Source organism: Strix aluco, chromosome 10, assembly GCF_031877795.1.
Source record: "Strix aluco isolate bStrAlu1 chromosome 10, bStrAlu1.hap1, whole genome shotgun sequence".
Lineage (NCBI taxonomy): Eukaryota > Metazoa > Chordata > Aves > Strigiformes > Strigidae > Strix > Strix aluco.
The window spans coordinates 19,068,109-19,093,191 of record NC_133940.1 but is presented as its reverse complement, the minus strand read 5'-3'; the positions used below and the strand labels follow the sequence as shown (position 1 = coordinate 19,093,191).

The window sequence follows — 25,083 nt, the reverse complement described above, 5'->3', positions numbered from 1 at the left end:
GGGCAAGGACCAACTACACACAAATTCAGCTTTAATACTGAATTTCTTTAAACTTGTCTTGCTGTTTGAATTGACTGCTTCCCACCTCCCAGTTCTCCAGCTTCCTCAAGCTACTACCTTTACACATAGTACATCCAGTACAGAGTACACACTTTGAGTTGTCCATACTGGTTGTGTAGCCCACCAGCTAATATACAGCCACTTGCTGCATCACAGGGAAAGGACACAGGACCGCAGATAGCGATTCCCACTGCACAGGCACCTTACGGCTCACTTCTTCCCAATCCCATACAGAGATTACCTCCAGCTGCTGTTTCTGAAGCATCTCTAAATCAGCAAAAGTCCCATTAAAGGGTTTTGCTTTATATTCTTTCAAGCCCCTGAAACTGTCATGCTGGGAGAGACAGGCTCCCTGCTATGCTTATTTTCACCTGGGAGCAGACTGTGAGACTTTGCTCCCGTTGTTACACAACTCGCTGCTGCTGCGGGGGAAAAATCTGTCAAATCCAACATGAGCGGAGACACATGCTGAAGTTAGTCACTGCACTTGGCTTGCCAGTGGCTCTCCCTGCATTTGGAGGCATGTCTCTATGGGGTATCCATCTCTGGACACACACCTTCCTCCAGCAGGTCCAGGTTACAAACCCAATGTCTCCCAGCTAAACCAAACAATGCCAGGGATTTTTCTGAGCAGCACTTGGGTAGATGCCTAGCAGGGATCTGGGCTGCACAGACGCAGGATCACTCCAACAGTATGGGAACAACTGCAGCAAACCAGTTTTCCTATACCTTCTGCTTAGACTTTAACCACTGCCACAACATCCATGGACAGCCTGGACAACCTGATACTTCACTTTCTGCATGCTGTCAAAGTGTTTTCTCTCCCTTCAAGACAGAACCAGATTCACTAGCTTTGATCATCTTAAAACCTCATTAAAAGCAACTGCCGACCCATCAGCCAATTCACATGCCTCTGACTCCTCTGCACAGTCAAGGAGGTTTTTTGGGGTGCAGCTAGGCCCAGGTAACAGTCAACATATTCAGCACCCTGATGCAGAACAGAGCTGTAGCAGGTACCCACAGAAAACCCAAAACCAGCATCAAACCTGCTCACAGCATCAAATAGGAATCAGCCCCTTGCTAAGAGCCCAGGAAAGCCATGTCCTTCAGGGCAGCATCCAGAATACTGAAAGCTGGGGATAGGACACAGAAATTTGTAGGGATTAGAGCACACAAATCCCTCTATCTCACAGATACAGAAAACAGAAGGACAGCAAGCAGCTGAGGACACTCGGCCACGTGATATCCAGTTGCCCAAAGGCTGGAGGGGAGCACAAGTCAGAGTAACACAAATGCCTCCACTCCAGCTGCACATGAGAGGTGGAATAAAAGGTTTCCCAGTCCTCAGTGCAGTCAAGCCCAACACATTCCCATCCAGCCCTAAAGGACTATGAGCCAGAGCTGCCTCTGATGCACATTAAGGGGCTGACAGGCAATCCTGGAATAGAGTAGATGGATATTTGCTTACTCTCATGACCCAGCATTTACTACGAGGAGGCTGAACCAACAGAAACATAAAACTGGTTTGGAACTCAAATGGAAGGGAGAAGCATAGAAAGCTTTCTGCAGACCTACACTCTTCTCTGAAGGCTCCTGACGTGGAGAACCAACTAGATCGGATGGATGGTCAAAGCAGGGGCAGTGCTGATTTTCAAGGAGGAGAGCAGTTGCCTGCTAGATCTTGCAGCTGCAATCACACACCCCCATCATGCTGCAGGCTCACAGCTACAGCATACCAACCACCTCACTGCTCCAATTCTATTACATGTATCTACAGAGTACTTATAATGTGCAGGGCACAGTAGAAACCAGATAAAACACTGCTCAAGGCACCAATGAACAAGCCCTTAAAAGCCTCTTTGCTAAATACTTCTCCTAAATGTTGCATTTTGGCACACCTCAGGTTTTAGCAGAGCAACTACTCCAGGCTTAGAGCACATTTGAGATCATAACCTGCTAGATTGGTTTAACTCACTTTTGAATTTCTATAGTTCACATCAGTGGAAACAGAACAGCAATATTCTCCATTAACTAATTAGTACATGAAACAGGTGATCCTTTCAAGACCTCTCAGGAAAGGAAGAGCTGAACGCTCATCCTGCCTGGAACTTGCAAAAGCAAGTAACATTCAGAGATAATTTAAACCTAAATGTAAGAAGGTAAATGAGAGGGGGGCAGGGGTCAGATATCAGCTAATGGACTGAGACTCAAAACGCTTTATTTAAATTCCTGGCTCAGGTACAGAAAAATCATGCTAACCTCTCAGGAGATTCTTATACTGATAATAATTCTTATTTCTTGTATAGTCCCCCAAATAAAGAGCAGCATTAAACTCTTCCTTCTGCTTATTCTGTATCTTAAACATAAATAACTCCAAGAAAGGACCCACCTCTTACCACTCATCCCAAAACTCATCATAAAATGAGGGATGCCTTGTGTCCAGACTCTCATGGCAATGGTGGGAAGCCAACATTCCCTGCCAGCATAAGCGAGGAGGGATGAGGATCACAAGGCTGAATTACTGCAAACTTCCTTCCCCAGAAGTGACTGGGACCTGCTTGCTAAGACCTGCAGGTTGCCCTCAACATGCTTTAAGCATGTGTCTCTCCATTTCCCAATATTCAGCCCACCCTAGTTCCTTACTAGGGTGAGCTGCAGACCTCTCAGCCTGTGCCCGGGCAGCTGTATAAAGCCCTCCAAAGGCCGAAGGGAGTTGAGACCACGCAGCTCAGACCCATCTCTATCCCCCCCCCCCCGCACCTCCAGCCTCCGCTCTCAAGTAGCACCTTTGCTTGGCAGGTAAAGCAACTGATATTCAATATGCCATGATAAAGCAAGAAGCATTACTCAGTCTGTTAAACTTCCCTCCCACCCAGGCAGAGGAATCACTCGATCCCTAAATTAAATCACAGTACAGTCACTGCTTTTTCAATGCCAGCAAACAAGCTCCTGCAAGCCAAACACCCAGCGTGACGGTGCCGATCCCTGGCGAGCTGGACAACAGGGAGTTTCAGCAATTAATTTTGGGAGGGTGGGTTTCGTGCAATCTTTTAGAAGGTACAGCTGCAGTCAAGCGATTTTGCAGACTGTTTTTATCAGTTTGAAGGTAAACAGAGCTGTCCTGAAATGGCACAGCCAGGGCTGAAATCCCGGCAGTCCAGCGACTGCTGCCCAGATGATAAACAGTCAGAGAAGAGTGTCAATGAATGTTTTCTTAAATAAGAAACAAAATACTAGAAACTATAAACCATACTCTAAAGCACTGGAATGATGTTTCAAAAGTCTCTTAAAAATCAGGAATTTCAGTAACTGATCTCTTACTAGTAAGAGCTACTGATAAAAGGAGAAAAACCTTTTCCATCCTTCCCCTGCTGCCTGTAATCTTGTCCAGAAAGCACTTGGGAAAAAGGGAAAGAAGTCAAAATAATTTGATTCAGAGCAAGAAAGCAACACTAGACTGCAATAAATCAGTGCCACTGCATAGCTGTCCTAGCAGCTTCTGGAAGTAGAAAAAAGCCCTTAAATTCAACACTTATTTTCTCTAGAGAAGATGGTACAGATCCTATCTACCCTTAACAAAAGCAGAAAGATTAATCTCAAAGATTAATGTGAAACAGCTACAAGAGCAGGAAAGCTGCTGTCTTCGCCTCCCAGGAGGCTGCCATGACAGTGAAGTCACGTTTACTCTGACAGCAGGGTGTTCCCCACACTTCTCTATAATTTAACTTAATATGGGGAGTAGCTATGGGGAGCAAAAGGTAGCAGTCACCAGTCCAGGATCAGGCAAGCTCTACTTCATGACACTTGGATTTTTGACAAGCATTAATAATCTCTGCAAAATGCACCCTAATTAGCAGGTTTCAAGGCCTGGCAGGATCTCCAAGACACATCCAGCACACTCCTGCAGCCAAGTACTAACTTCTCATTGGGTCCCTTCAAGCTGCTTTGCCTCCTCCCTTGATTTAGCAGCTCAGCCAGTGCCCGATACCCCTAGGACAAATGTAGTGGTTAAAGAGATGTGTGCACTGTAAACAGCACACAACCTCATCATTAGTCCAAATTTCAGGAGGGTGTGAGAGTCCTCCAGCTGTGGAAATCATTTTTTACAGCCAGATGTTTTGCAGAATAAATGCAGGAAGAGCAAAATATAACTAAGCAAAACCTCAGAGCAACACATTCAGTATAAACAAAATCAGGACATGAAGAAGCTACCCTAGATGTGTTTTACAGGTTTCCAGTCACATTAAGTCTAAGATTTTCAGCACAAAAAGCTCAGCATTTCAGTCTCCTACTTAAAAGGACTTGGTATGTAAGTGTTTTAGCCAGTAACAACTGCTAAAGCATCTGGAGAGGGTTTACACTGGCTCCCAGCACCAAGTAGAGCCAGTCTTCACCAGAAAATATACCAAGCGAGATAAACTTAGTTGGGAAACAAACTGCTGCCAGGCTGTGATGACACACACCATTCCCACCAGCATGGCAAAGCCCAGCCTCTCCAGGCAAAAGACCCCACAAAGTGAGGTAGTCGCCAGGGCCAGCAGCCTACAGCCATTTCCCAAAAGCACTCAGTGCTCCTCACACTTTCCGCAAGGCAACGGTTTAAATATTTAACACTTCTAACATGCAGGTTTAAGCAGTTCTGCTTTTTAAAAGCCTGCTGCAGATTGAGATGGGGTAAGATATGCCCCAGACTGAGATTTCTGGGGAGGCACACCCTCAGTCCTCACTTGAAAAATTAACTTACTCGCCGATGCAAAGCCAGTCGCAGCCCTCGCCGCTGCTCAGCCAGAGGCGCAGATAAATTCCGGATTTAAAACGCATTAAAACCCGAAACGAATCTTTCCGATCCGCCTACGGCTATTCTCCTTCCCTTCCTACAGCATTAGGCATCGCCAGACGTTTTGCGGAGAAAATAAAAGCAAAAGGAGCCGCTGCGGGGCCCTGGCGCCCGCCGTCGCCCTCACCTGTCCGCCGCGCGCCGGGAAGGCGAATCCCGCCCGCGCTCGCGCCCGGCCCGAGCGCTGAAGAGTCGGCCACGCCCACCGCGCGGCTGCGAGAGGGCGGCGCCACGCCCACATCCCCGCCCACCGCCCGTCGCCCCGCCCACCGCCCGGACACGGGACGTTCGGAAGGGCCAGGGCCAGGGCCAGGCGGGTCATGGGGAGGGGGGGTCCTCCCCCACCAACCAGCTTCTGTTCTACTGCTGGGCCCTTGGAACAGGAGGTAATAAGAGATAACGCTTTCAGGTAAGCAAACTAATTTTTTAACTTTAAAAAAAGAAAATCCAACGTTTACCTTTAATGTTTTAAATTAAATGCATTTTGCTTTGCTAGCTCTCGGCTTGTCCAGCCAACCAGCAACGTTGAGTTTGTATTTTATGTACTTATTTTATGGATGTCTCTGAAACCACTAGGAGCTCACAAACAGAACAATCAGGATCCAGACCTATTTGGCCTCAGTCCGCACTGAAGGAGGAGGATGCCTGCTATTTCACTGCTGTTCCTCAAAAAAAAAAAAAAAAAAAAAAGTGGTCTGAATGGGTAGTAAATACAGAGTTCAGAGCTGGTCCATACTGTAATATATTGCATTACCTCAACAATTAATCCTTGTCTGCTCCAGACAGAACACAGACAGACATCTGCTACCAACCAGGAATACACAAGCAACAGAAACATCATGTACTACGTGGTTGCTGATGCAATGCACAGGAGCAGAATCAGTCACCAAAAACATGAAGTGAGATTTCCAAACTATAATCACATATTTCAGAAACTTCTATTCCTGTTGAGTCTATAATGTTTGAGCCCTCCTATAGCTAAAAGGAAATGATGTCACTTACTAATAAACACAATACTTGAATTAGTGAAGAATTTGAAAAACCCATGACCGTTCTAAAAATTAAAAATACTTGACCAATAGGGTCATTGGTTTTTTTGTTTCTTTTTTAAAATTACATCAGCCAGGAAAGCAAGTCATTGCTTAGTTCCATTTCTTGGGTGTCACCTGAAAATTTAGCTTCCAGCTGTAAAGCTTCAAAAGAGGTATAAAAAACCAAACCAAAAAAAACCCAACCCAAAACCCACAACTTGCCAGCTTCCTCAGGATGGTAAATATAATGGAAATAAAAATAGAGGGTTTTATGCCCAGAACTGCAGCTGCAACTTAAAAGGAAAGATGTTGGCTTGAAAAATACTTCTGCACTCCACCATGCATCAGGCAGGGTTTAGGGGAGAGCAACTTTGAGTCTGCTCCGACTTGCATCAGCAACTGGCTTCAGCATCACATCAGTCCCTGGGTGCAAGGAGCCCATCTGAGTATTCTGATCCAAACCAGTGACTGCATCCAGTCTGCGAAATCTTGGGGCAAACATCCAACAAAACTGAAGCAAAACTTATTTCAGGAAGTTCAGTCCCTCCACTTTCACTCTATGTGTGAGCACATTTCACAGTATAAATTCATGCTATAAGGCTTAGGAAGTGCTGAGGATTTGGGGCTTGACAGGTCCTGGGGAGAGCGTGCCAAAACCCAGCTCCCAAACTAGGTTGTGACTTCTATCATTGCAGGAGCAACGTCTGCTTTTGGGATGGGAAAGAAAAACCTCTTCTTGTCTCTGGCACCCGTGTTGCTGGGATAGAAAAGCAGCACCTGCAGGTGTGCAGGTGGCAGATTCACACTGCAGAAGCAGACACCTAAAAGCTACCAGCCCATGGGTCTTCAACCTCTACTTACTCACTTTTTTCAGGCAAGTGTAATGCATCCTACAGGGCTAACAGCTATTACCATTCCCTCTGCCGGGAAGAAAAAGGGCATTGCTACCCACTGTAGTCAGTCAGCACAGATCCTCAGTGGCTCCACCACGAGGAGAAGTTTAACTGATGCGCACACAGTGCATGTGAAACACCTATCTTTCACATTTGCAAAAGATCAGCGATAGCCAGTTTTTCCACAGCTTTAAGGGCACTCTGCTCTCCGAATACTCCAAATCCAGTCCTGTTGGATCCAACCTGCAATTACACTCAAAACTAAAATAGCCCTTCGGCAGTGCCAGCACCACTCATCTCCGCGTCATGCCCCAAGACCCACTGTGCCGGGGTGCGGTGACAGCAGGCAGCGGATACGCAGCTCCCCAGCACTCCCAGCCCACTTCCTCGAGCACAGCTGGTCACACATCTCTTCCAAAATAGAAAGTTTTATGGTTAAGCCAGCATACCAGTGTATTTTCCTCTTCCTTCCTCTTTAAGAAAGCCTTTTAGGGAAGTACAAGATGCCCAAGGTGCTCAGAAGTTACTCTACTCAGGTGACATGTCTGCTCCCCTGCACAGAGCATTAGGATGGAGGTTTACACACAGGGAGGACTTCCAGCACCGACAGGATCCCTCCAGCACATCATTGCGCAAGGACGCATCTCCTCCCCAGCTCCAGCTGCCAAGTTTCACTGGGAGGCCACTAATACCTATTTGGCCTCCAGAGGTTACTCAACTATGGTTGTGGGAGAGGCAGCTGCTGCCTTCCAGGTGACAAGGGAGCAGAGAGGGTAAATCCAGGAGTCACCTTGTCCCTCTGCTCTCACCACTAACCCTCAAGAATAGACACTGTGGCAAAGCTTTGGGGGAGGGAGAACATCCAATGCACTGACCTATAGCTACAGTGGGCTACAGCCCCACTGCTCTCCCCAGTGAGTCCCACTGCCCAGAAGAAGACAACCACCAGCTCTTGGACACCGGGCTTTCCTGCTCACTCCAGAAGTAGTCTTTTTCACTCCTAGTTAGCAACGCCAAGAGATGCCATGCTAATATTGGAAGCTGTACAAGACAATGAATGAAACCCATGGCAATGCACAAGTCTCTGAGCATGCTACACCAGCCCTAGTGATTTCTGCGAAGGGTTTTGCCTGCAGGCACCTACAGCTCCTGCCTGTAAAAGCTGTTTGCTGGGATATAGCCAGCTCCACTGTCATCCAGCCAAGGTGGTGTAGGGCATGCTGGCCCCCTCCATCATCCCCATGCTAGAGAAATCCCCATGGCCAGAGGGCTGGGCCACACCAGCCCCAGCAGATCCCAGAGCCAGCAGAGCATCAGTGGACCTGAGTAGGCCTCTAGGAGCAGCAAAGGTGGCTCAACCTCCTGCCTGCGCCCAGCCCTGCCTGCTCTGGTGCTGCATATCAAGCATTTTCAGGAGCATCCCTCTCCTTAAGAAAAAAAAAAAAAAAAAGGGACAGGGCCAAACGAGTAATTAGCTGGAAGAGAAACGAAGTAACCTGAATAGTCTACTCCATCAGAAAGAAAACACCACACTTGATGAGCCAGGGCTTTAGAAAGCAAGGCTGAGTGGCCAGCCACCATCCCATTTTGTACTGGGATCAGTGACCATTTACCATGTGCCAGACACTCCCCTCCTCCAGTTCTGCCCACATTCTCTTTTAAAGATAAGAATTTTAATGAAGTTATGCACAGATGGATAGAAGCACTCTCCCCTGTGCATTTTAATACAGATTGAGGTTTTAGGCTCTTCTTGCCTTTACCTTCAGTTGCGACCAACTGCAGAATACATTCCATCAGTGTAAACAGCTATGGAAGGATTTGACAACTGAGGAGCAAGCATTTGACCTTAACTCCTCAATTTATCAGTCTTTTTAAAGAAAAAAGGATCAGTCTTTGCTAGATTTCCCCTCTAAAAGCTTCCTGAGGTGCTCTTTCAGCGAGCCTGTCATCAGGAAGAAAGCAAGACATTAGTCAGGCTCATGCTTATTTAATAAAAAACTTGCATATGCAGTAGGGACTGAAAGTTAGTCTTTATTTAAAAAATACTTGCAAGCTACAGTATGATTTTGCAGTGCAAAACAGATCTGAGGACTCACCCGATTTACCCTGTGCTCCAACAGCGCTCAGCTTAGTAATTGTTATTCACAGCTTAGAGCAGGGAGCCATGCAGTCACCAAAGAAGTCAGCAAAGTATGCCCAGAACACCGTGCAAAGGATATCTCATGTCTCGCTATTTCATAAGGAAATCAGAGGCTCCACTGATGTCAGCTCCAGGAAATGAGCCACAGGCAGATGATGCCGGAAGCAGGCTTTATATTTAGTACTGAGTCACCCACTATATTGAATTCGAAAGACACAAAAGGTGGGTGTGGAGAGGGGATACGTGGACAAAAAAATGAACAAGTTCTTCCCTTGAGATCATGGGCAATGGGCAGTCTAGGGTTGGGTGGGGTTTTTTGTAAAGGGAGAAAGAAACTAAAGATAACCTGGGAACTCTTTTCTGCACTTTCACTGGAAAAGCAGTTGCCAGATCTGCTGCACTTCCCAGAGCAGGAGCCAGCGCCAAAAATGCTGCAGGAGTTTGCGGTACCATTGGGGTTTGCTCCAGTCAGTCCCTCTGGCAGGTCTCAGGCCTGAGCAGGGCACCACCAGTTCTGAGGCACTTTCCCATCCTTTCTGCTACATCTTCTTTGAGCCAAAACAGAGGCTGCTGGAAGGAACTTGAAGCAGAGAATACTTTTAAGCCAGTTTTGCAGCTCCACCTAACCCACTATGAAGTGCATCTTACACCCATCACGCCCCAAAGAAAACACTTTTCTTTGGGTGATTACAATGGCCTAAGGAGAAGGCTGATGAAGACTGAAGCATGCAAAGAGGAGCTGACCTGGAAGGCTGCATCCAAGTAGGGCAGACATCACTGCAGTCTGCCATCCAAAGGTGACCCTGTCCTTCTCCTCCTCCTCAGCATTTCAGTTCCCCCCCCCAGCTCACTATGGGGTGAAATGGACATAAGCACAGAGAAGGAGAGGCAGACAGAGAGGGACCACCCTTGCACGGCACTCCAGTTAGACCACCTCAGCTACACCACAGACCAGGCCACTGGAGAAAGGGTCTAGTTGGAGGGTCTGGCAGGCTCAAATATATTTTTCTATCTTTCACCTCAGCTGCCAGGTCTGTCCATCACCCAAGCTAGTCCTTGACATGGCTTAGACAATCCTCTGCAAGAAGATACTCTAGACAACTATCCACCTTAAGTCACTACTCAAGGAAATAGTGTTTTATACTAGAATTGCACTATTGTGGAACAGAAATGACTGCCCAAGATTTCTAAACAGGGAAGCTGTTCTGATCCATTTTCTGGCAACATCCAGTTTAGACACATTTACAGCTGAGAAGTATAAAGCAGTCACATGGACTGCATCCTCATGGAATAAACTTCACATTAATTTGCAAATGCTGCTATTTAATAGGAATGTAGTTCTTTGTACTAAGGTCTTTTTGACATGCAGAAAAAAAAAAGTTTTAAGAGACACCAAAAAACAAACTGCAGATTGTACCACAATACAAATGTCAGGAGTAGATTTGTTCACAAGAGTTTCATATTTTCATGCAAGTCCGTGATGAGCCTTTCCACTTTCTGTCAATGATAAATACTCTGCAGCCTGAGCAGCAGCAATAGCTTTGCAAAGTTTTCAGCTACTTGAGCCAGACTTTTCCCCTGAGAAGACTCACTTCCCAAATACTGAAACATTAACACTCTTACCAAAGCCAAGCACTGTACCTCATTTTGATTTAAAAAGTCAATACCAAACAAGAGCTACCTCTAATGCCAAAGCACCACCAGCAACTTGCCTACAGAAGCAGCCTATTAGATTACTAATAAAATTGGTGTAATCTTCAAAATAAGATTACAACAGCAAAAAGGATGTGGCTTAAAAATAAATCCGTGGACTGTAGCAAGACTAGCAATTATGCAGAACCAGCAGTCTGGGACTGCTTAATATCTTCCACCTATACACAAGAAGAGGTTATATCACAGCAGTCACAGTCTGCTCCAAGGAGCAAATAGACAATTAGCCAACGGTTGACCACTGTCCAGACCAGTCTGCTGCAAACCACTGCTGGCCTGTGGGGAGGCTGTGGGAGACTGCCACTGGGTGGCTCTTCAGTCCCACACAACTCATCTGCAGGTGACCTGCCACTATCAGAAAGGTTTCGGTGCTGGGGAGTCAAGGCAAAACTGGTACAGTCACAGACCAACCTAGGCAGCACCCCACATGCCCAGCCCAGCCTAAGAGGATCTTTAAGGAGTCACTGGTATCTCATCTGAACATCCTGCCAGATGCTGGAGGTAGAAGATTTTGGCACATGGCTCATCATGTTGTGCAAGTGGGCCTACAAATTCAGCTGTGTTGAACTAGTCCAGACTCTCATCTCAAGGGACCTTGAAGCTTTCCTGGTATTTGTCTCATGCCTGCATTTGTTGGCTTCCCCCATAACTGCTCTTTTTGTCTTGGACCCCAACAGAAAATCTTCTGTAGGAGGGACCTGCGGAGGTTAACTTCAGGGGCTCCCACAACTACTACACTCTTTTCAGATGTATAGAAAGGTGAGGTAGAGGCAGGTTACCACTCACACATACACTGCAAGTTGTCACCCATCAGGTCCCTAGCATGCAATCTTCACCATACAGCTCATTACACTGTTAATTAGTAAGCTGTCTCACATTTTCCAGCCCATAAAAAACAGCCACTAGTAGCAGACTGATCTCTATGCCACAAAGCCAGTCTTTACTTTGCAGATTTCTTATACTCTCAAGTCTGTTGCTGCTGCTGAGTTTAATGCTTTATGAATTAGTATTAAAAAGAACCCCTCATCCTCCCAAATTAAAAAAAAAAAAAGGTATCTACAGGTCCTACATAAAGCCAAGACTAAACAAGGCATATCATTTGATAGAAGGCATGAAGCAACTTTGCAGCTCAGGTAGGAGGGCAAGATCTATAGCTGGGAGAAGTAACCCCACAAGGTGCTACATGGATTGCACCAAAGAGGTCCAAATGCTGATCAAGAATACAGCTACGAGTGTTACACATGAAAGGGCAATGCACTAAAAGAAAGTGCAGTACCTTGCTATGTGCCAAGTTGATATCAAACCAATGCACAAAGCTGTAATTGCTAAAGTGAATTATTGACCAGTACTGGTTGTAAAGGCTCTTGCATAACAGGGGTTTCAAGGCCATTAGCACAGGGCAGAATCTTACTCCATTTCATGGCTTTCCAAGACCCCTTTATATAGACCTTCAAAGGCAGGGAGCAAAGGGACCGACTAAAACAACCCTATAAAACCCAGAAAAAGGGTCTATACCCCTTAGAAAGGGGGAGGGAGGCATAAAAGGTCTTGCCATCTAACTAAAGTAGGCTGGGCGCTGCCATAACCATCCATCCAGGAGCATCTTTCTGAGCAAAAGCAATGTAAGTTTTTCAAGTTTTCAACAAGAAGTCTGACTACGCTGCCTTTGCTTGAGCATTTGGTTTATATAAAACAGTGGCAAGAGCCCAGCTGGAAATTAGATCAACAAGAACGTTACAAAAGGGTGGGCAACAGAAGGGCAGGGGCAGGATTGCACTGGAACCTCCCATCCGTGTCCCCAAGGAAAGCTTAGTCCCAATCTTGGACAAACAGTGCAGAAAGGAACAGGCTAAAGTTTAAGTCAGACATTATGGCCACTTACTCAAAATATTTTCAGAAGGCCCAGTTTCCCCTCTCTCCTTATGGAAAGGTGAATTCTACCAAAGTGAGGATTCAGAAACATACACCCTATGTATTCCCCAAGTGATCTTCCTCACAATCATTTCTTGGAGGCAAAACATTTTGTGCAGAATTCAGCAAGAAAAAGCTTAATTGCAATATTGTTTTGGAACTCACTTCCTTTATTTCCGTGACCAGCTGGAGACAAGCACTTTGTTCTATGCTGGGTCAAGGAAACATTTAACTACAGGATTTACAGTGGAATATATATATATATATGCATATACCACTGCAGCTCTGCAGCTGCTCAGCAGTTATAGCAGAAGACAAACACTGTTTTAACCCAAGGAAAACAGCAACAGGCTGGAGCATCAGCCTGCTCATTAGCATCCTGCTGCAGAGGCTCCAAGACAGGAGAGCATCCAAGCCTGTCCCTAGGATAAGACTCAGCATCCTGGAATCTCAAAACCACAGCACTGCTCCAAACCCAAACAACGCTCCCCAGACCGTTCCCGGCTGATGAGCAGGAAGAAGCACAAGATTGTGATGGCAGTGTAAACAAGGACCCAGGATTTATGATCTTTCAGATGTTTTTTAGCAAACGACACAGATGAAGCACTGCTTCACAAAATACGAATGCCAGTTACAGGGATGGTAGCTTAAATTCAAGTTTCCACTTGGTTAGCACTGTTCTGGACACACTAAGAACTTTGGTGTTCACAGAGCAGTTTTGCTTGCCAGGAGGGGCTGTGCTGAGCTCTCCCAGAAAAACAGGGGCAGCAACTGTGAAAATGCATGGGACCTCATCCACAACTCCCGTCTTCCCAGCAGGGCAGAGTCAAAGCCAGAAAGTTCAGTCCTACTGTTTGTGAAAGTAGAGCAAGACACTCTTCTACCTTGTGGCACTGGAGAGACAGTGGGAAAAGCAGATCAGCAATCCTCCTCCTCTCTTATTTTGAGCACAGCCCATCAAGCAGAAGTCCTGGCACCATGGGCTTCTGTAGCCAGGGCTGGGACAGTACCACATACACTAGCAACATCACTGGGGCAGAGACCAATATAAACATAAAAAAACCCAAAACCTGATCAAATTTAGGAAGAGAGAAACACGTTGGTTTGAATAGGGTAACCCAAAGCACTCCAGTCTTCAGCTTCTCTTAAAAGCTAATGGGTACATCAGAGGTGGGATGCTCTCGTGAAACAAAAACACTCATCTCACTACTCTATGTTGGCACAAACTGCATCACTCATAGCCACTGTTTCTGGCACTAACAATGCAGAGCGTTACATGGTACTTCCAGCATGCAGAAGCAGGATCACACCTTGCTCGCCCAGTCAGCTCCTGCGATGCCAAGCTGCAAAGATATTTTGAGAGAAAGAGCGTAACAGGTGACCATGCAACCTTGTTTCAGTAACAACCCACTATGCATCACCTTCCATCTAATCCAGACAGCGTACAAGCTTCTGTTATCCAAAGTCTTCTACCTGCATTTTAAATATCTTGTGCATTCAGCTCTGGAGAGCCCTAATTTAATCCCTAGCATATTGGCAAAACATCCGTCCCATATATATAAATTGAGTGCAGGATCACATGCGTTCCTATTTTCCTTCTAGTATCAAAATACTTTTCATATGTTGATCTTCAGAAAAAAAAAGTGATGGAGAACAAAGGGGATTTTTCTTAAGCTTCATTTCCACCACCTCAATGAGACATAACAATTTCAGTAGGAATCCAAGAGGATGTCCCTAGAGCTCTGCAAGTAATTCAGCTTTTTTCCCCTAGCAAGACAGTCTCCCCATCATCTGGAGTCAAGGCAACAGAAGCAGTTCTAGCAAACAAAACTCTGGCAGGAGCTGCACTAACAGGACGCAGGTCAGGGGCTGCATGCCAAGCCCTCTCCAGCTACTGCACTAGCAGTCACTGACACCTCCTGCAAAACACAGCATCTCCCCAAAGCACAACCTCATTCAGCACCTGATATTGGAAACACCGATACAGGACAGCAGCACTTCTGATGTTATTCAGCCTGTCACATCTCCCAGAGATTCTGATTTTCTTCTTTATGCTTTTTCACAAATTGGTGTTTTGCAGGTTCTTCCTTGTCTTGACCTGACCCTGCAGTGGGCAACAGGTCACATTGCCTTGTTTAAGTTCCTGTATTTATACAATTTTTAAAAACAGCCTAGCTAGCATTTTTTTCAAGAAAAATTCAGTTTCCTCTAGCAAAAAAATGTCTGTAGTAAAGGCATAGCTGCAGGAGTCAGTTTTTCCACTTTAAAAATTTGAGATATGAACAAATAGCCCCTTGACTCGCAGCTAAAGTGAAAACATGCAACTGAGACAAAGGCTGAAGGCTCTGTCCCTAGGCTTTGGGAAAAACAAAATCCTTCTAGTGTCCTTCTACAGCCAGTTTCATGACTGTTTACAAAGGTTTTATGAGAGACGCAATATTTCACATTTTTAAGTTTTTTTTACAGTCTAGTCTAGAATAGAAGAAGCAGAAACAGAACAGGCCAAGGCGGAGTCTAACAAAAACTGAAGAGAAGAAAGCATTTCAGAGACACATTTGTTCAACAAGGTCACGTAAACCATTCCAGGCCCACAGAGCACACTAGTCATAAACAGTCATAGAACAGGCAATGGGCAGAGTCTCCCTGCCCTCCTCCCATCGCACTGCCCTGCTCATTTATTCCCACCCCAGCCCTAAACAATCGCAGAGGCTTATGGCGAAGCTGGAGGCTTCAACTGCTAGGCAGCACCGCCTGCTTCCACATCCCGGATGAGCCACATGCTGCCTTCCCCCGCAGAGCGGGCAGGATCCTGCAAGTAGCTGGCATCTGCTACCACCCTGTAAAACAACTTACTGCCTCACAGAAGCATGGCCAGGACAGTGGAAAACAAATTAAACAACGCAAGAAGTCAACAGCTGAAGTTCACGAGGCAGAGAACAGATGCCCAGAGCAAGGAGACATTCGACTCTTCCCTCCTGCTATCCCATGGCCAACCACTCAGACTTGCCTGAGAAGTCTTGGTTTCAAGGCCTGTCTTTTCCAACAGGCAGTGGGGAATGAGATCACCATACCAGATACTGGTCAACCTCTTGCCCTTAATTTTTTTTTTTTCTGTTTTATAAGAAGAGGGAGGAGTGTGCAGCTGAGGTCTGGACAGACAGGACTGAGCTGGAGACTGTAGGGCAGGAGCAATCTTCTGGCCCTCATACTTCCCCACAGCACTTGAGCTAGGACATACTTAAACTGGCAGCCTAATGCCTAGTGCAGCCCCAAAATGTTGCTGCTGTTCTTGTCGGGCATCAAAACACCGGTCAACATGAAGGCAAAATGATAAAAGGCTGTGGTTATAGGTCAGGATTGCTATCTCCTCTTGAATGCATGACCTCCAGCCATCAGAGTCCTTTCTCACCCAACTTCCTGCCAAGCTCATATAACCAGGTAGGAAGCACTTGCCTTCATTTTCAGCTGGCCAGAGCTCTGTCCTTCCTTCCTAGAGCTAGTGACCTGTGAGTCTGCTGGACCTTCCTCCATGAAAGCACATCTCCATCCAGGAACCTCTTCCACCCCTAAACACTCCCTCAAGGGCAGAGCCGCAGGGTCCTCCTGCCACCTATGAGACACCTTGCTATCACACCAAGATGTTACCATCACAGGTAATGAAGCATAAGAGCTTCTGCTAGTGTTTTCTTAACAACTGCCTAAGCCAAGGTAGGTATTTAAGGAATCAAATGGCTTCCTGCCCCTGAGGCTCAGAGATACAGCATCCATTCACCTCTATCCCATCCAGTCAACTCTCTCCACTAAAAGGATGAACCAGGGTTTCTTTCCAGGCTGCTGGACTACAGAGCCTGTGGTCTACAGTTTTCAACTCTTTCAGGTCCTGCAAGAAACACAACTAAGACTTTACTAAATATCTACAATAACTACATAGCTGGCAGTTAGACACTTGGCTGTACACCACTCCGACACAGTCACCTTAGCACTTTTGGATGAATTAGCAGCAAACATATTTTCTGGGGTATTTTATAGCTGAAGGGCTTCCCATGGCAGCCAGTGCCCCAGAAACCAAGACGTGAACATGTTGTGCACAGTTTTCAGCCTGCTGAAAAGAAAGGCTATTTTTAATCCAAGCCTACGTAGGGTGGGGCTCAGTCTCCAACCAGGCCAAAAAGCCACTATAATCCACAAGACCAATGTCTGGCAACCTTTGCTTGCAGGCTGATGTCTGTTCTATTTTAGGCATGGGAGGAATTTAGAATAAAAAGATATATAAATTAAAAACAAAGGAGTCTATGAAAAGTGAATAGAGGGAAGGGCCAAACTTATCCTGTGTATTTTGGTCTAAAGAACAGGGCTCTAAAAGAACACAAATCAGAATTACTTTATTTTCCATTTCCTACAGCAGTTTATGAAGTATCATTTATAACATGGGCTGAGAAGACTACAGCTCCAGTATATTTTGTACAGGAAGAAGAGCCAGCCTGTGGCTCCTTGCACAACAGTGAGACCCTTGGGAAGATGAGGCAGGAAAATGGTCACCAGCCACGGACATACCAGCAGGATCCTGTACAAGAAAGTTTCCTATCTCAGACACCAATACAACAGCTATTGGGACACCTTGTTGTTTTGTGATGTTGGGACTGCAAAACAAGGCAAAGCAGAGCCACCAAAGTGACCCAAGGATTGGAAGATAAGAGAAGTTTTGCTTGTTTAGGGTTTATGGCCAACAAGCAACCAACCCACTCAGAGCAGAGGTGTTCTGTATGCTCTCAGCATCTAAAACTCAAGATCACACAGACTTCCTACATAAGAATAACAGTAGGTTTTATTTGTCACAGGCACCATCTCCACTTGGCATTCAAGCCAACTCAACACAGCCATTTACTTCGCCATATTAACCCCACCTTCCTTACACTACATGGGTCATTTGTCTAAAAGAGGGTACATATAGATTCTCTCACTGTCTTCAGATGCCCCTTTAACATCCATCCATCCATAAACTGTAAGACACTCACATAGGCATCAGCATCTCTAGGACTCCTTCATCTGACCAGAGCTGGATTATTAACCCCACTACAGAAGTCTGCAATTACTTGTCCGAATGCAAAAAGGGCAGAACAGAAGAGACAGTGCACTGTGCTAAGTGGAGGACCAGCAATGATGAACCTCGAATCTCATGCACTGCTATCATTTCAGTCATGGACTTCTTAAGAAAAAAGCCAACACCTAAGCAACACTTTGGGTTGAACCCAAATTTTACAAGCATAGCAGCAAGACTGGATGCTGAATGCCTCTTAACACTGGATAATATGTTCATGGCAAACATTACTTTTTCCTTCCTTGTTCCACCCATAAGTGACAGCACCTGCTCTCTCACTTCCATCACTAAGGGCAGTATGTGATGGGAAAACAATAAATGAGACAGCAAACTCTCCTTGCTTTAAAAAGAAAAAACGAAGAAGCTTACTTCAAAACCTTATCTTCTCTTGAAGATCACAGCAATAGTTTCTCTTCCCCGCTATGCAGTAGGGACTCCCAGCATCTGTGAGCTGTCACTCTTTTTACGGGAACAAAAAACCTACTGAAGAGGCAGGAAAAACAGCTGTAAGCATTTCAGAGAAGGAAATGAGACAAGGAGACTGGTTAGAAGCATATGGCCCATATGGATTGACATGGGCAATCGGCAGCAGTCCTAACCAGAGCTTCCCATTTCAGACAGTTGTCCTGCTCCCCACATCCTCAGATGCATGTCAAACCTATAATAATTTTATTTCTTCCATACTGATTCCCAAATGTCAGTTCTGCACAGGCCACCACACCCTGTGGGGACAGTCTGGATGTTACAGGAGGGGCTAATTCACCCCCTGGGACATGCACATCTCCCCACAGCACAGGGTGTTGGAGAGCACGGACCAGCCGGCGCAGGGGGACACAAGGAAGGGGACCCAAGGCAAGCAGCCCACCTGCCAGGAATGCTGTATTTCCATGGGCAGCAGTCGCCCTCATGGCTCACAGCTGCTGAAAGATGGAGATAAACTAGCAGGAATCAACAGGCAAAATAAGCAAAAGGGAAAGAATGGCTCTCGATAGCTCTGTCTCTGCTGATAGCAACTCTCCTGGGGACATAGAGGCTACCTCTTCATCATCACACCACTCACAGGCCCAGTGACAAAACTAGCTTTAAGTAGCCCAAGCATTAACCCACAAAACCCAGACGTGAAACACTAGCTGTTAGAGGAACACAGATGATATAATTCTTCCAAGCGGGCCAGACAGGACTTGCTTGTCATTCCTGGCGTTTTTAATCTATTACCAAAAAAGCCAACAGATTCCAGATTCCCAGGAGACCAGCAGATGCCACAGCAACCGAGTGCACTGGCCACCACAGCTCAGCACCCTGTGCAGGGAGGTCCACACCCCTCTGATGGGAACAGACCTGCCAGAAGAGGGTAGACCGGGCCAAGCAGGCAGTGCTGCTGTCAGGGCTACTGTCAGCACTGACGTCAGACATGCCCACCACCAGGAAGAGCTTGATTACCTCCAATGCCACCACCTCTGGATCAAACAGTGTGGTATTCGCAGAGGGCAGATAGGCATGTCCTCTCCTCCCACCCCACTCTCCAGCCCGTTTAAGTGGAGACTTCGGTCTTCCATCTCCATCAATTCATGTTTTCTTGCTCAGCTGGTACAAGAAGACAGGTTGCTCTTCATGTAGCTGGCAAATAACATAGGATACATAACACCTTATCACATAGGGTCACACCAAATACCTGGAATTTCAAAACACAGCGGCTGCTGCCCAGGGTTGGGCTCTGCAGCCACAAACATTCATGAGTCCCACCTTTTGGCTGCAATCAAATCATCTCTTTGATCATCAGTTAAAAGGGTGGGCATCCATCACCCTCCACAGGCAGCACGTACTCAGTGCTGCAGCACACCTACCCCAGGAGGTATACTGGTGTGATGTGTCAAAGGAGACTGGGTAGGCTGGAGGCTGCAGCACAGCAAGATGGGGCAGGAAGATTTCTGACAGCTGGGATTCCCTGTCCCCAAGCTGATGGCACAGTGCTGCAATGCCACCCAGACAGGCTCATGCTGCTTGCTGGTAAAGCAGATGAAATCTACACCCGACCTCACCCTTCACTTGGGAAAGGGATCTGCACAAACCAGGAGACTTCTCACAGGCGACACTGCAGCACTCCAAGTGAATCTCACAGCACAAAACATGATGGAGAGGCATTATCGAAGTCTCCACTTCATGAAAACCTGACCTAGAGGCAGGAAGAGCATCCAGGGCAAGAAACACTAGGACAGGACAAGCCTGACCCATCACCTACAACTTCAGCATTGAAGAGTATGAAGTAGGCAGCTGCTAAGACTGAAGCTGTACTAAATGCTGCTGTGCCTAAGCACCACCCACCCCATACCTGCTCCCAGCACAGACCATGCCGGGGATACCTCCTTTAATTCCCTGCCATCCAATAAATCCAAGAGAGACCCATATGAACACTCAAACTCAAGTGTGTGGAGCAGAGGATACAAGAGTAGCACATTCATGGGCAGCAGTCACATGGCTGATAGCAATTACAGCCACTGTCAGCTGAGCAGCCACTGCTCAGAGGACCTCCAGAATGGCCAGTTAGCATCATTTCTCCCAGCCACACCATCCAGAGCCCCAATGTTAGACCATCACCCAACTGCCTTCAATCATGAGATCACACCTCTCACCCTTCCCACCTCTGGGAAGGTGGTACAGCAGGTACCTCCAGGCTGGAAAAGGGCTTTAATGGTGCAACCAGGGAAAGCTGATTCTATGTTAGAGTCAGAGCAATTCTCTGGGATGGTCAGAGGGGAAACAGTCCTTCCACGCACGCCCCCACCAGCAGCGCTGCAGGCAGAGCTCAGCCGAGACCTACTCACCACAAACACAGTCACTGCTGCTTGTGCAATAATCCAATTCCCAAATTGCCAACAGGAATGTATGTGCAAAGATCTCAACAGATGTCTATCGAAGGGTTTGAGGACCCAGGATAGGAAAGAGAAAGGTGGTGTTGTGACATTCATCAGAGTAACCCAACAAATACTGATTTAATACAATCTTGCATCACCCTCATTAAAAGAGTTGGTCTCAGTTTTGCAATGTACTTGAAAAGATATTCAGGAATGTTTTACTCTGCATACACATTAAGGTGACTTGGTAAACTTTTTAAACTCAGTATTTAACTTTACCTTTCACACAGATCTGTTGGTAGAAGTTTCTGGATTCATGTTTGGCTTTTTTGTTGCAATTAGCAACTTTAATTACTCCATGAGCTCAATGTCCAAAAAGATACACAAAATATTTAATACACAATAATACTTAGTTCAAGAAGTGCTGAGTATGCGAAGGTCAGTTAATAAATATTAACATATCGTATTGTGGCTATTCCCAATATGACAAGGAATTTCTCAGTAGTAAGTAAGTTAAAAATTAATATTTGTGATTGCACCATGCTGGTTGATAGCTTGTTAGTCACGTGTTTAAAGAGCTGGCCCCAAGAGATGAGAATCTGCTTTTCTATGCTGAATTACTGCTCTAACATACATGGAGGCAAAGGTAATACTCAAAGCCTGAACAAAACACCAACTTAAACCATGCTTCTTTTGCTGTTTATTGCTACTCTGTGGCACACAGACAAAAATGAAGTTGTAGCCACATAAATTTCACCTGTCCAACTCTCTGCAAACTGCAAAGCAACACCGTAGCAGGTGATATCTCTGTCCTTCCTTCTCCACATTTGCTTTCTGACTCTTTTCTTGATCAGAAGCATCACTGCGTCCCTGCACAGGGTTAACCTACCTCCCAACATGGCAGGTGGAGAGCAACCCTTAAACACCATTGTGGAACACCAGTAGTGAGCTGGGACTGCTTTGCAGGGCACCACTGGATCTATACAAAACCCCAGAATAATGCCAACAGGCCAGATGCTGCTTTACCATCACCTCCTCTGGCACAGGCAGTTCACATGCAAGAAAATCAAGCTAACAGACCTGTATATAAAGAGGGACAAATGTCCCCAGAGGATTCTGGTCCACAGCATTCAGCATTTTAAGAAGGAAAGAGATGCAAAACATTGTAACTTAAAAAAAACCAAACAAACAAACAAACAACAAACCACACCTGAAAAGTTTGCTATAAAGCAGAACTCACTCCACCTTTGGTTTTGCTGAAAACACAGCCTCTTTGTGTTTCACCACCTATCATTTAATGCTATGTAAAATAGGTTACCAAGAACACAGATAGGGTGTACTTGGGCAACATCACCAAATGAACTATTGTGACCTGAAATATCACCACCAAGACAATCTCAAGAGCTAAATGAAGATCTCGTAAGTGATCAAGTGTACTTACTACTGACCACTACCATCTGCTTTGATAAGGAAGTGGATTAAAATGTCTATATAGAAAGATGATGGGCACATCCTTCCTAAACTCACTGCCAATCATGTAAAGAGAAAAGCATTTCTCTTCTCCCAATCCATTACACAATACGCATTAGCAAAAACACAACCCCTGCCCTGATGCTCCAAGAAGTGGAGCACTTGCAGTTTTACTACACAAAAGACAAAACAGTATTTCCAACGTGAAGTTTACCTGTAAAGCTATCCACAAGACACTTGGATCACTTAGATCCCTGGCAGCTGCTTAAGCAAAATTAGTGAATTACTGTCCCCAGCATCCTTTTCAATCAATCACTGAGTAGCATTCTCATCTGCTTCCTTCAAGTCAAAACTGTTGTATTTCCACCTCTCCAAAGCCAATTAAGTGCTGAACTAGAGAGCCCAGTAAACACAGGAAAGAGTTACTAGAAGATCCCGCATGAGTGGATTCAGCAGCAAACCCATTCAACAAGGCTGCAATTCCTTCTCTCACCATCTTAATCTCACAACAATTGAAACCCGGAGTAGAGAAGTCAGTGAGGGAGCCCCAGGGGAAGGAGTTCCTCTGCATTTATCCCAAATCCGAGCATCCATCAGCCGAATACCTAATGAAGGCGACAGTCCCCAGAGCCCTTGCCACTGTGAAGCTAATCTAGCCAAAACCAGTAAATAGATTTCTGGAGTTTTGGGCATTCTTTAATCTGGGGAGATGTTTGCCTACTTTATAGGAGGGGAAACTTGGTCAGATTAGTTTTGATAAGAGAACAAAGTCCCTGGTTAAGCATAATTCTTTATATCTAGCACTAAATAACGGAGTTTAATAATCACATTATGATCTCTTAACCCAGACAAAGAATGAGTAATTCATCTTTCACAAGCTGAGAATTCCTTCGAGGGAGCTTGGTTACAACCAAGCAACATCCTCAAATTGTTAAACTTTTGGCAAGATTAAAGGGCTGTGATAACAGCAGTGTTTCGAAAAGATTTTTCTTAACAAATTATTTGATAACATACTTTTTTAAAAAAAAAAAAAAAAAAGTCTTTCAGATCAAACCAGCAGATCTGGTATTTAAGTTCTCTGCATGCAACACCCCACAGAAGGCCATCAAACACCCCCAGGGCAGAAATCAGCTGCAGAATATTGCACCCAGGGGACTCGCCCTGTGTCCACTAATCCCCCGAAACACTGCTCTCCACTGACAAACTACCAGCAGCTCCTCTTTGCACAAGATTTCTTTTCAAAACAGATTGAATTTCTATACATCATTATGCACAGCACTAACATATGTTGATCTCTGTAACTATTCCCTCTTTATATCCAGGTTCCAGCTGTTGTCTTTAAAGTTACTCTGAGCAAGTCTCCCAGCATTAAGGAGTTTTTCTTCTCAGATTACCAGGCTCACCGGAGAAGTCACAAGTGTTACCGGTTGAACAATGGCTCCAAGTTCTCATGCAAAAGCAATTTATCTGAGATATCTATTATCTTTTATAGTCTCTTCTACAGACTGACCAAAAACAGGAAGCCCAGCTCTCGTGTGCACACGCATTCCACTGGGATTGTGTAACAGCAATAACAACCTCGGAGGCTGATTCAATGGCATTTGCTCAGAGCTATACCAACAGCTCTCCTGAAAAGAAATAAATGAGCTCAAGTGATGCCCTGCTTGAAAATATGGATGCTATTACAAAGTAGACACATGTAGCCCATCACGAGGAAGCACTAACTGGAGGTTAGACTCCCATCCACGTGTCTCACTGCTATTTCCACGTAGATAAAAACTTACCACTGGAGAACAGTCATGTCCGCAGAGCTTGTTACCTCTGCGAGCAGCGCGATGTGATGCTATCTATTAGAATACTTACACCCAGTGCCAGGGTGCCCCAGCCTTTCCCATGCAAAGGAAAAGTCTAAAGCTTCACCTCCTGAAAAATTCCCTGCTCTTCCCCTTCGCAGACTCCCAACAAGAAGCCATTGTTCGGGGGAGCAGGGTGACACTTCCTCTCCCAGTCCAAATTAGAGATGTATAAAAATAAACCCATACAGCTGTCTCGCTAATTCATTTTATTTCACCCCACTTCAATTAGACGAGAAGCCGGCTCCAATTTTCTCACTTTTTCTGCTTTTGGGAACACTACCTCGCACAAAAGATAAAAGGGAAATGCAAACCGAATCCCCTTTTCAGGGCTGCTCTGCGGGAACCCGCAGCGGGGAGAGCAGCACCTCCCCTCGCTGCAGGCGGGCTCCGCTCCCACCAACTCGCACAAAGCCCGAAGTTTCGCCCAACTCGGGGCTCTCGCTGCGCGCCCCGCTCCATCCCAGCGGCGGAGCCCCGGGCCCGGCGCGGCCGTACCAAACCCGCCAACCCGGCGCCGGGGCCCGCTCCGGCTCCGCCCGGGGCTGAAGTTTTCCAGGGGAAGGGATCAGACAAGTGCCTTTTCATCGCCGCGGGGAGGCTGGAAGGGGCGGCAGGAGCGCTCCCCGCGGATACTCACTCCGCGTCCCGGCGCGCACCGATGCGCGCTGGGCTCCGCGCCCGCCGCCCCTCTCCCGCTGCCCCGGGACACCCCCCCCAAGCCTCGGAAGGGCGGCGCGGGCGGGCGGGAGCGGAGCCGGGCGGCAGCGAGGGCCGGGCCGGGCCCCGCGGAGCCGCTGGGGCCGGTCGGCGCTTCCCCTCCCGCCGCCGGGATGCTCCGCCCGCGCGGACGCCGGCAACTTCCCCCAAGTTGGAGCCGCGCTGGAAGAGCTCCGGGAGCACTCACCGCCCGAGCCGCGCCGTACCGAGCCGCGCTCTCCTGCCGCGCCGTGCCCCAGCCCCGCTGCCCGCGCTCGGCGCGCCCCGGCCCCGCCGCCCCGCCCGGATTGGGCCGCGCTCCTGCACATCACGGCGTCCCGGCGCGGCGATTAGGCGGGCGCGGAGTCACTCAGGGCGGGGGAGGAGCTGCGGCCCCAGCCGGGGCGCGCCCCCCTCCCCGCCGGGCTGCTCTGCCCTGCCTTCCCCTGCCTGCATCCCTCGTGTCCTGCATCCCTCGTGTCCCGCACGTATCCCACCTCCCGCCTGCCTGCATCCCACCTCCCGTGCA

The 25,083-nt window shown here is 46.8% G+C and overlaps 1 protein-coding gene and 1 long non-coding RNA gene across 6 annotated transcripts in view; one reads left to right on the top strand and one right to left on the bottom strand.

Moving 5' to 3' along the window:
- The window catches only part of PLS3 (plastin 3), a 52,916-nt gene extending 28,106 nt beyond the window's left edge, over positions 1 to 24,810 (bottom strand). For 2 of the 5 annotated variants that reach the window (XM_074834648.1, XM_074834652.1), the window contains exon 1: positions 24,763 to 24,810. The gene's annotated coding sequence lies outside the window, so the exon portion shown is untranslated. Of the gene's footprint in view, positions 1 to 4,804; positions 4,985 to 5,024; positions 5,081 to 18,049; positions 18,164 to 24,762 lie in introns of those variants that run through there. The other 3 variants (XM_074834649.1, XM_074834650.1, XM_074834651.1) reach the window with 3 other exon arrangements.
- LOC141927567 (uncharacterized) lies at positions 5,188 to 5,978 on the top strand. Its single transcript, XR_012624521.1, has 2 exons — positions 5,188 to 5,306; positions 5,680 to 5,978. It is a non-coding gene; the product is annotated as an uncharacterized LOC141927567 (long non-coding RNA).
- Positions 24,811 to 25,083: the final 273 nt, after the last annotated feature.